Genomic DNA, 13,005 nt, shown 5'->3' with positions numbered 1-13,005 from the left:
AAGGTCTTGAAGTGCTACCAGAAACGAAGCAGTTGGGTCAGAAGTGCCAGAAAACAGGATGAACACAAAGCTTTGGAGCGATTCTCTCTGGCGCTTATCCACTGTTTATTTTAATTTATTTTAATTATTTTAAGCTCATTATAAATTATTTTTTGGACAAAAAAATTAAAAGGTAGATGTTTGATATACAACACATTTTGATAAAATATATTGCAAATAAGAACTTATATTTTACAAAAAATAAAGTCACAAATAATACAGAACTTACATCTAAGATTTTGAATCTGCTGACAAAATAAGACTGGAATGGTTGGCATCAGGTAACTTAGCATTTAATTTTTTTTAGCCTATAAAATATTTTTGCAAAAAATGTAATTGTTTTAAATGAGTTATATAATTCAGTGCTGGTGTAGTGTCCCTTGTTACTATAGTAGTCCTACGTGAATATGAGTTTGGGGAATGTGTTTAAATATCTTGAATTAAAAAATAAATTATCTTTCTACAGAGAGCTATCCACAAACAGGCAGTAAATTATTAAGAGTACATTTCCAGTCATAAATTCAATTGTAGTAGTGCTCGCCTCCTCATTTGGGGGGATGGGGAGTTGAAAGTCTACATTTGCAAATCTGCAGCTGGAAATAGTAAATTCCATTCATGAAGAGATTTCCACTTAAGTGTAGATGTAGCTCTACATGTTAGAAGAGCTACATATGCAAACTTACCTTTGTGAAAATAGCCCTTGTGGTCACAAGAATGGAAGCCATGCACAACAATGTGTGTTGCAGTGCTGGGCCAACCTCTTACCCCTGGTTATCCAATGGGTCCTTCTTTGTGACTGAAAGGTGAAGGGGGTTAGCACTTGGGCAAACACATATAACTAACAGTGTAACCCATTTGGCTACACAATAAGTTCCAGGAATCAGTAAATAAAGACAAGAAGACAAGTTTGCAGTTAATTTAATGTACATGAACCTCAATACCATGCTGTAAAGATACAGAATACAAAATGTATAGCCAAATATCCTAAACAAGTTCAGGGGCACCAGTATGAGACAAACAAGAAGTTCAGTCACAGCAATACAAAGAATAAACAATAGAATCTGATGCTCAGAGAAGAATCTTTTCATCTTCTCTTTTAAACATGACTAATATCTAATGTCCTCTAGTTTCGAACCTAAAACAGTGAAAGATAATTTAATCTAAAAGAAGTCTAAAAAAGCTGGGGTAAATTCGAAAAAGAGAATATTGTTTGAAGTATGTGGGAAAGTGTCAGCATTTCAGAAGCTCAGGCAAGAGTCTTCTAGTGATAGGGAAATAAGTGTTAGCCTAAGCCACACTTAGCAAAGAATCAAAGCAGTAAGCATAGACGTCTGTATATCTCAGAGTCTAAGGAATAGTGGCCATCTTCAAGCTGTGAGGACACTAATTAATATAACAGAAATCTTCTGGGTAACACCCCTTGCTCACACCATCAGGGTCTCCATTGTACTTTCCATTCTCACGTTGTGATCTGCAACATTAGTAGACTCTGCCAGGCTAGTCCTGAGAACGACATCATCCTTGGTCACCTGCAACACTTTGCTAAATTACTGCAATTAAAATTCTTTGTCAAAGTCCTCTCCTCAGGCTCTCTATCACTAGTACAGAGTTACATCTATTGTCAAACTAACAAACCCTGTGAAGGTACCTGCAATGAAAAAGAAACACAAGCAAAAATGGAAAACTAAATTTTATGCAGAAAGAGATACAGGCCTACTCAAGTCAATTTAAGCATATTGCTCAATGGTGTTGTTGTGCACATACAACTACAAATGACTGACACATGTAAGTACATAAATTCAGCATTAGATTCACATTGAATATTAAGTTAATATAAAGTAACTTTGAATGCACAAATACAAGTGTGACTGAGAACTACATTATGAATACTAATGTGAATACATTAGTGCACACGTTCAAATAAATCTCTCTTGTTTCTAATGTAAATGCATTTTAATTAGGGGTGGGCGGAATTTACGAAATTCACTTTCGCAAATTATCGCGAAAATGTTAAAAATCTCCGCAAACACGCGGAAATATCGCCAAGATGCGGAAGTTTTTTTCCCGCCCGTTCACGGTATTTTCCACGTGGTCGCGGCTCGCCTACTTACCAATGCGGTTGCTCGCGGGCGCGGCCATCTTGTTTTCACTTGTCTCACGGTGCATGATGGCGAGAAGAAAGACGTGATCGCACGACGCATGACGTTACTGCGGACGCGAACTGTCGCGAGACAGTGCAAATGGCTACCAACAATACAACATCTCGTGGAGAACGCGACCGGATCGGGAAAACTTGTCGGCGAATGCGGGGATTCAGGTAAGGCGATCGCGCGCACGCGAGAATGTATTATTTTACAGCGCGAGCATGAAACAAATTATCGCCAAGTTGCGGAATGTGGAAATTTTGACATTTTCGTGCTTTCCGTGGAACGCGATAATGCCAAATGATCGCAATTTCCGCGAATGGAACGGAATTTTAGCCCAGGACTAATTTTAATAGTGTGAGGATGCTTTATCAAATCTCTAAAGACTATATATAATATTAATAAGGTTAAGGCTCATAGTATATATGATTTTATAGTTCTACAGGGAATGCACTTCAGTACTGAATGTAAGTGCAACACTTTACATTAATAACATTAGGACACAAAGGTTTGTAGTGCTAAGTACGCATCTATATTTCGTATTTATGAAGTGTGAGGGTGGAGCCAAAATACATTACTCAAATCTCTCCTCTGATGGCGAATCAAGTCGTCACATTAAGATACCAATATATACCTCTTATCAGGTGGACCATTTATAACCTCAGTGGCTTCATAAATGCTTGTTTGGATATGCATCATTTCTCTTGGTGTCTCCTCTCTTAATGTAGTTTGATTCCCTGCTACTTGATACTCAATTTCTTCTCTAGCCCACAAATATCAAATACTTACTTTCTTTAATTTAGATTCCATTCCTCTCCTTCTGTCCTCAACTGAATTTATAAAGCTCTTCTCTACATTGGTTAAATTGTTTCTTTCAGCATAAACAATGTCTAGTGTCATGGTAGTGTTGAAAAATCCTTCAGCTTTCACTATATTTTTAGTTTCAGGGCAGCTTTTCAAATGCTTAAGTATGGGAACGTCTGAAAATATCAAATCATAATTTCAAAATTAAAATTGAAAATGACCCTGTCCATACTAAATGGTCATTAACAATCTACAATTAGCACCATAAATCACAGGAATGTGATGGTATGTAATACCCTCTTCAGCTGATGCAGGTAATTGCGTACAAATGTAGCAATCCCTACCATCCATAGTGTCAATGTACTCATAAAGCAATTTGTAATAAACATTTGCAAGAAAGGTCTCCTTTAGAAGCATCTATGTGCAAATCTTTCTCATCAGGTGAGTGCATTCTATCTTCAGTTGAAAGGTCTTATGGGTAAGTATATTCTTAGCCTACTCTAAGCTAGATGAAGTAGATGAGTATAATACAAGAAGTAGCATAATTAGTACTTCACCTACATTTATCTACACACCCACTATTATGTACCCACGTCTATAAGTGTTATTATTAGGTTTCATAACCTTTCAGAACTGAGGCCGTTTGTGAGAAAAGCAGCAGCATCAAAAGCCTTTTTCGTTTGTTTCCAATTGTTGTTTCCAACTGTGCAAATAGCAAAAAATGTCCAGGCAATCAATCAAAATGCAGTTATAGTATTTACAAAGTCTTTGTAAGCCTTTCTTAGCCCGGCTCACTGTTTTTCTAAATGACAACCTTACACTTCTTCAGCAAACTCGCGCCTAGACACTCTTCTTATTGTCTCTGTTGAAAAGCACATTTAAAAGTTCAATCTGGAAATCAAATTAAGGACAATTTCACTCAGTCTATTCTGTGGCAAAGCAGAGTCAAAACTCAATTTGGCCACAATTATGTAATCAAGGAGGCTCTATTGCATTTCCACTTTAACTCTCCAAGTACCAAAACTCTTTCTCTTGGGCATTTGTTGCAAAGTATGTCCATTCCAGTGAAAAATACCTCAGATAGGGTACTCTTGCTCTCATTAATGTCCTTTCTACTTTCTCTTCATCATCACTGTCACTTAGGCCAGATTTCTCAGTATCTTCTGGGATAGTGTGTGGCACACTCATTTCAGGCAAACCTTGACTTCTTCCCTCTTGACATCTTGGCTGCTGGTCTCAAGGCACTATTCTCATTACTGTGGCACTAGGCCCATTCACCAGGAACTGAATCTGACGCAGTCAGCACTACAGGATGCGACCCTCTTGTTCTTACTTCAACTGTTGATGCATTCAGACCCCCTCAGACCAAATACGTGCTGTCCCAGACTCTTTGCGGTCCCCAACAACCTGTCTAATCTGCTACCTTCATCTCACTGTAACCACCGGTACTTCAGGGAGAGGTACTGTTACATCATCACGGGGACACAGGACTCTGCGAGTATGCACGACATGCACCCAGTTGGGTAACACTCTGCACTTCACAGCTGTATTAGTGACCAAGATGACTTTTCAAGGTGCTCGCCACTGAGGCTACAACCCGATATGCATATGTGCATCTTTACCATAACACAGTCGCCGGGACTCAGGTCATGGCACTGCTCCTGCTGAGGCGAGCTGTAGCCTCTCCAACCTGATGAGACACAGAATGCACCACATCAGCCGGTCCTTTGCAGTGATCAAGAACCATGTAATCTGTAATGTTTACAAGCGCATTTGCAGGCACAGCTGGCAGTCTAATGGCTCTGAATGTGATTAGCTCATGGAGGGACAATCCTGTCCTCCTATCTGGAGTACTGCGAAGACTCATCTACACAAGGGGCAAAGTATCAGGCCCTCTCAGGGATGTAAGAGCCCACACCTTAGCAAGTCTGGATTTCAGTGTCCGAATGACTTGCTCCACAATAACGTAAGCCTCAGGTCAATAACTACAATGAAGTCTCTACTCCACTTACAATGCTGCACACAACATCTTCGGAATCTCATTATTAAAATGAGTTCCTCAGTGGGGATCCTGAATCTCAGAATTAACTCCCTCAGCAACAGCTTAGCTACTGTTATGCTGTCATTTCTTCTGGTTGGGTAAGCTTCTACCTAATGCAAGAAAATGCACACAATCACCAAGACATATCTCAGCCGATTCCATACAGGCATCTCGATAAAGTTAACTTGCATCCTATTGAAGGGACCTCCTGTTCTCCCTATGTGACTCAGTGTTACTGCGGTTCTTCCTCCATTCATTTGCTGACACACAATACACCTGTGACACAACCCTTCAGTCATCAGCCTGAACCTAGGATTAAACGGCGCCTTTCGAAACAGATGCACCATAGCATCTCTACCTAGATGCGCAGGTCTATAATAGTGTCTCCCCATTGGTGGTAACAAGCTGTTTGGCAACACAGGTCTTCCATTTCCTGAATCCCAAATGTCAACTTTATCTCTCTTGACACAACTTGCCTGAACCCAGCCTTGCTGTTCTGCTTCTGAAATGTCTTCCTGAAGCCTCTTAACTTCCTCCCTTGTATCAGCTGTGATTAGCAAAAGGTTATATTTGGTCTCACCTGTCCCCTCATTTTGCTATTCACCATCAAAAGTACAAGTATTTAAGGCACACTATCCTGAGATCCCATCAGCTTAACTATTACCCACAGTTACATAATCATCTCTTTGTGGTATGCAGAACATTTTACAGCCGCAACCCGGGCAAATGGCTGTATTGCCTGCAACAGGTTATGCAACTAATCAGGGACCCTGAAGGGGTCATAAATCCCTGTTGTGACCATAACTGTTTGAAGTTATGGACGACACCAAAGCCATACTGAATATCAGTTTAAATGGTCCCTTTCAACTAGCCTGAAAAACAGCATGCTCTAGTAAGGGCAATTAATTCTGACAGCTTCCTTCATGGTCTCGTAAAAAGGAACCATCAACATATTTTACATAATCTAATTCTGGTAGTGGCACATCGTGTATGTCAAGTCTTGGCTTCGTGCACAGTTCAGTAACATAGAGACATTCATGCTCAACTTTACCCTCAATAACATAATTTACAGGAACAGGCAATACATTTGCAGGATTTAACATGGTATATCTCTTGAGGGTTATATTATCCGCCGCAAGTATGACTTGCTCATACTTGGTCAAACGGCTATTGTTAAGGTGTCTGGTCTTGGTAGGGGTGAACAATATTTCCATGGATTGGGGTCCAAAAACTGTTAGAGGATGACATATAACAGTGCTCTCACACTGTTCAATGCTGACACCTGTGGAGGCACTGCTTTGAGACAGCAGGGCAAAGCAGCAGCTACTGGGTCAAGTGTAACTGAAAACTAAGCTACAGGTCTGCAAGCATTGCCATGCATCTGAGTAAGCACTGAGACAGTGCATCCCTCCCTCTCACTGCAAAACAAAGTAAAACATTTATTGTATTTAGACATTCCTAGTGCTGGGGCACGACAGAGACTTTCTCTCAGCTCTGGAAAGGAATGCATGCAAATGTCATCCCATGGTACTGAATCTGAAACCTCCTTGTGTGTCAACCTCTGCAAAGGCTTGGCCACTAGGCAATAGTTGAAAATCCACTGTCGACAGTAGTTCACCCTTCCTAAGAACATCCTGACTTCTTTCTGAGTGGTTGGCGGATTCATATTCAGAATCGCCGAGATTATCTCTTGATTCCACCTTCCTCGCTCATTTCTCAATGTGATGTCTGAGGTACAGGACTTCTCTCTTACAGCACTACAACTTTTTCAGGGATATTTTATGTCCATTTTCAGTTAAGTGGTTAGTTTAATAGTATCTTGTATATACGTTTCCTGTGTATTTGACGTCCCCACGGGTCGTCACTATAATGGATCAAGACTGAGTGATAGGGGAATAGCAGCGACTCTGGATTCTTTTTAAGGATCTGGTAGGAAATTGATGAACTCTCCGTATACCCTTGTGGGACTTGGCACCATGCAAAAACACAGCTGCCAAACCGAAATGCGAAGAGGAACTGACTGTCCTCATGTAACAGTATTGAAAAGAAAGCTTGGCACAAATCAATGACAGTGAAGCCTCACATAGAACCTGAAAGAAAATCACAGCTGGATTCGGTACCACAGGACAACAGGGGACGACAATGGTATAGCTATTTCTCAGGTCCTGCACTATGTAATACTTGCCACTGGGCTTCTATATACCCATAATGTTTGAGTTACATCGACTCCCCATAATCTCCTTCAAAATGCCTAGTTGAATTATTTAGGGTTACAACAAACAAATGATGGACGGAATGCTGACAATGCATACATTCTCCCCAGTCAAGAGATCTGGGTTAAATCCATCGTTCTTTTGCCCACTACACCACCCCAGTTTAGACATGGCCATATGCAAATCAGTCTTGACCCTGTGCCTCATGGGAACAGTCCAGCCCGAACTGCCAAGCCATGTCTTCCCTGGACCGGAATCAAGCATCCTAGGACCGGTTTCTGGCTATCAGCCGTCATCAGCCAGGATAGCTTGACTCCAGTGGCGTAGTGAGCACGGGTCCCACGTCTGGGAATACCCATCCCACTTAGGGCGAAAAGCGTTACAACAAACAAATGATGGACGGAATGCTGACAATGCATACATTCTCCCCCAGTCAAGAGATCTGGGTTAAATCCATCGTTCTTTTGCCCACTACACCACCCCAGTTTAGACATGGCCATATGCAAATCAGTCTTGACCCTGTGCCTCATGGGAACAGTCCAGCCCGAACTGCCAAGCCATTTGTCACCCCGAGTGGGAAGGGTATGCTCAGACGTGAGTCCCTTGCTCTCCATGCCACTAGAATCAAGCCATCCTGGCTGACGAGGGCTGAAAGCCCAAACCGGTCCTAGGATGCTTGTTTCCAGTCCAGGGAGGACCTGGCTTGGCAGTTCGGGCTGGACTGTTCCCATGGGGCACAGGTTCAAGACTGATTTGCATATGGCTGGGTTCAAACTGGAATGGCATGGTGAGCAAAAAAACGATGGTTTTAGGCCCAGATCTCTGTACTGGGGTGAATGTATGACATTGTTCTGCATTCTGTCCATCAATTGTTATTTTTGCATTTGTTGAATTATTTAGTCTGCCACAGCAGTAATCCAAGCAATGGTTTCAGGGGTCAGATTATACTTGCCGTTCTCGGATAGTCAGCATTAGGTTTCACTGTTCTCTCAGTTCTGGTGGCAGATCATCGCATGCCAACATAGGGTACAGTCTGATGTCTGAACTCTGAATTGCAAGTTTGAAGTCAGTATCTTCATCATGAGTTTGAAACCCAATGTCCTTTGGCGTGCAGTAAATGGAACAATTTATCTTGCACAAAAGGTCGCGCCCAAGCAGATTTACATGACTTGACTCTCACTCCACAAATCGGAAATTCTCCTTAAAGGATCCAATTTTAACGAGTACTGCTTCATTAACAGAGCTATTCATTTTTTTGTTGGCAACTCCTACAACCTGAATTCTTTGTTCCGAGAGTGGTAGGTTGGGAGCCTCTGCTGTTCTCACAGTATAGTGGGTAGCACCAGTATGAATCAAGAATGATACGGGGGGGCCAATCACCTCTCCATTCATGAATGGATCACTATGGTCTAACTCTAAGGTTGAGCCAAACATGCAATCCTTCGCCCCCTCAGGCACCGTCATTGCGACAGGTCCGAACTGTAATCCTGATCTGCTTCTATAATAGGGTAATGTTAGAAACATACCCTGATTCACAAAAGGGCTGTTGTTTGCATTGGGGACCTGGTTCAGATTACATCTGGAAGGATTTCATTCAGCTATGGCACTGGGGCTTGTGGAATCTGCATTACCTGAGCTTGGGGAACCTGGATGTTTTGTATCCTTTGCGTCTGTACACGATGTGTCTGAACTGGATTATTATTTTGCAGTTGAAAACATCCATTATTCTATACCTGATTCCTAGCATTCAATCAATATTCCTGCTTCCAATACCCCAACTTGCTGCAAACGCGACAAGGATTCGACTTCTTCAAAGTCGCCACATCAATCCCTGTAGTCAGATCAATTGGAACACCACAACCTCTACCCTGCTGTTAAAATCCATTTCCACCTTGCATAAAAGGAACTACATGCTGTTGCACTCCTTGCATGGGACCAACATTCCCAACAAATGGCTGATTTTGACCTCGCTGTGCAGCTCTCATCTGTACCACCATCAACTTCTCCTTTAGTTTCTTGTGCATCATCACTGCAATACTTAGCATACCTCAAGATCTCATCAATTGACTTATTTTGCCAACAAATCAGATGTTGTTGAATCATCATGCTAATTTCAGGTCTCAATCCCTGCACAAGTCTGAACACAAAATGTCCTATGTCACAAAGATAGGCTAAGCTACATAAAATCAGTGCAACTGTTCTGTCTTCAGGAAACATGGCATGCACAACCATTTTATATTGATGGTTTTGTTACAGTATTCACCCCTGCCTTACCAACACTACATGGGCGGCACAAAGGTGGTTTGGCAATATTGATATACACAACCAACCCTGTTACATTAAAGAAGGTCTGTGTTGATTCACCTTTCTTCCAATTGGCCACCTTGGAAGCCCATATTAAGCATTTTTTTATAGTATGTTGTGGAGTAGCTTGGGAAAGAGCTAGCTCATTTCTCAAAGGGTCATGATTCTTACTGTGTCTCCATCTGGATGGGGGATTTTAACACTCGTAATTGTTGTTACCCAGGGACGAGTGTATGTGGTTTTATTGACATCTTAGGGAATTATCACTCCCATTTCCCACATGATGGATAAGGGGAATTGTTAGAAATGAGGTTTCTGGTTGGCTAGGGTATGCACCTAAGCCAAGCAGAAACCACCACTCTAGTCAGGGTAAGGGAGTTACACACCTAAGATAACCCCTGCTCACCCCCTTGGTAGCTTGGCAGAGCATATATATAATCACACTGTAAGAAATGGACAGGGAGTAATTAGTGAAAAGTGTCCTGTACCAATGCTCCAAGGCTAAGCGTCAACAAAAAGGCTGGTATCAGTTCCCAAGGGAAGCGAAGCAGGAGCAGGGATAGAGAGGGTCCCCGATATTGCAGTCCAGGTCGGATTTGCTTCCGGGGGTAGGTATCCCCAGAACCAGGAAATGGAGTGTGCGTGAGGAGAGGTAGTGGTACTCCTAGTGCGGGTGCTAGTTGTACCCTCACACACCCTTGCGGGTGCAAAGCATCATCATAGGGCAGTGCTCCTCGTGGGGGTGGCGCTGCAGTCCCTCACGGGCCCTGGTAAGGGCGCTCTATCGGAGATCTTTTTAGGAGTCGCCACAGTTGTGCATGTGGGTATGTGGGTTAGGTGGTGAGTGGTGAGGATAAAATGGCCCGTTGGTATCCTGGTAGTTTTATCCGTGGATCCTCAGGGTCAGTTTAAAATAAAACGGGGAGAAAAGGGCGCAACATGCGCTCATGTCAGTAGGGAGATGCAAATTTGTCTCCCACTGCTCTCAACCCATGTGGGTCACTAAAGAAAAATAGTGAGTGAATAGTGGATGGTCGACATGTTTCGCGCTTCCCCTGGTCCCTAGTGGATCCCTTAGCGCTTCATCAGGACCTTCGCTAATGAAAAACAGAGGCTCAGAGAAGAAACCCTATAATCCCTAGTAATTAAATGACAGATGTCACAAGTAAAAGTAACTGGGCACGTCTTATTCGTGTCCCAAAATCGCAACCCTCTCTGTATGGGGATCGGCTATACCAGCGTCGACCGTCTGGATCTACAGGGCAAGTGTCCCCCTTGTGTATCTCGCTGGAGACCTACCGTTACACCGGTGACCCTGGAGTAACAGTAGGTCTCCAACGAGATACACAAGGGGGACACTTGCCCTGTAGATCCAGACGGTCGACGCTGGTATAGCCGATCCCCATACAGAGAGGGATGCGAGTTTGGGACACGAATAAGACGTGCCCAGTTACTTTTACTTGTGACATCTGTCATTTAATTACTAGGGATTATAGGGCTTCTTCCCTGAGCCCCTGTTTTTCAATAGCGAAGGTCCTGATGAAGCGCTAAGGGATCCACTAAGGACCACGGGAAGCGCGAAACATGTCGACCACCCACTATTCACTCACTATTTTTCTTTAGTGACCCACACGGGTTGAGAGCAGCGGGAGACAAATTTGCATCTCCCTACTGACATGAGCGCATGTTGCGCCCTTTTCTCCCCGTTTTATTTTAAACTGACCCTTAGGACCCACGAATAAAACTACCAGGATACCAACGGGCCATTTTATCCTCACCACTCACCACCTAACCCACACACCCACATGCACAACTGCGGCGACTCCTAAAAAGATCTCGGATAGAGCGCCCTTACGAGGGCCCGTGAGGGACTGCAGCGCCACCCCCACGAGGAGCACTGCCCTATGATGATGCTTTGCACCCGCAAGGGTGTGTGAGGACACAACTAGCACCCACACTAGGAGTACCACTACCTCTGCTCACGCACACTCCATATCCTAGTTCTGGGGATACCTTCCCCCAGAAACAAATCCAACCTGGACTGCAATATCGGGGACCCTCTCTATCCCTGCTCCTGCTTCTCTTCCCTTGGGAATTGAAACCATCCTTTTTGTTGAAGCTTGGCAGAGCAGTCAGGCTTATCCCAGAGGCAATGTGAAAAGTGTTTGCGCAGCACACATACACACCAGTGACACACTAGGCACACCACAAAAAGAGACTTCACACAGTGGTATATACAAATATCACTTGTGTTGCATATAAAACACATTAGACCACAATCACATAAATCACTGTGCCACTAGGAGCTTGTTATGACGTCACATTGATCATACATCATTTTGCCAACTAAGCAATTGACATAACAATATATTTAGCACAAAAAAGTGAATACTTATAAATTGCACGTTATAGGAATAGCATGAAAGACATTATTACTATGTGTGATATGCAGTTCCTACAAATTACCCTTTGTTATCTGGTCTTTACAAAGATTAGACTGACATTTATCATAACATTAGGGCATCAAACTGTAGGTGAATATAATAAGTCCCATGAATCAGCACAGGTTAGGAGGAGGCAATCACATGAATTGTCAATGTGCCCCCTAAATGCAAAGCCACAGTGCTCCTGCACTGCTTTTACTGGCCATGCGGTAAGTCTGGGCCTACTGCAGGGCACGAGAGTGCCTGCATGATCACTGCCATTACCCTGGTAACTCAGGTGGTCACCAGGCACCTCATCTGCAAAACCAGTGGTCCTCCGTTGATGGTGCTACCCGCACTCACTACCAACGTATGCCCCCGATGGTATAATAAGTGGGGAGAGCTGTATCACCTAAAGTGCCCCCCAAAGCAATGGGGAGACCTCGCTGGGTACCCCTCCCCCAAACAACACCATGCGGCTGCCTGCAAGACTGCGGCGCAGCTGGTGACAAAGTCGGGCAGTCGAGCCCCAGGGGTTGAGGCATATGATGGCCCCAAGCCCTCACAGGGCTCCTGGTCTTATCACACTGCCCGGGCCGCCGACGGCTGAGGCGGCCAGCAGTGTGATCTTGTTTGGGGGCAGGGCCTTGCCCGCAGCTGACGTTGGCGACTGTCTCTCAGCTCTTTCCTCATCGATCCTGGTCTCCAGGCAACGCGGCTCTCGCTGGATTGAGCCCTCGTACCTTGGTGAACATTTAGCAGCGTGGTAAGCCTTCACATGCGCTGCTTTGAAGAAACAGGGAGAAATACAGTCATACAACTCCCAAAGCACGCTAACTTTAAGGAACAGTGTTCACCACGCGCTTCCTTCTCAATATGATGAATACAGCGCTCACCAAATACTGTCTTGCAATCTGGGAAAGAACAGTCCAATCGTTTCTCCTGCTCCAGACAGGGGAAGCAACTGCAGGCCGTCTCACCCCCAAACATTAGGGGCAGCGGTCCTCATGCAGTGCTCCCAGCCTTCCCTCCAGGTA

Source organism: Triturus cristatus, chromosome 9 (genome assembly GCF_964204655.1).
Source record: "Triturus cristatus chromosome 9, aTriCri1.1, whole genome shotgun sequence".
In the NCBI taxonomy this organism is placed as follows: domain Eukaryota; kingdom Metazoa; phylum Chordata; class Amphibia; order Caudata; family Salamandridae; genus Triturus; species Triturus cristatus.
This window is presented reverse-complemented; position numbering follows the sequence as displayed.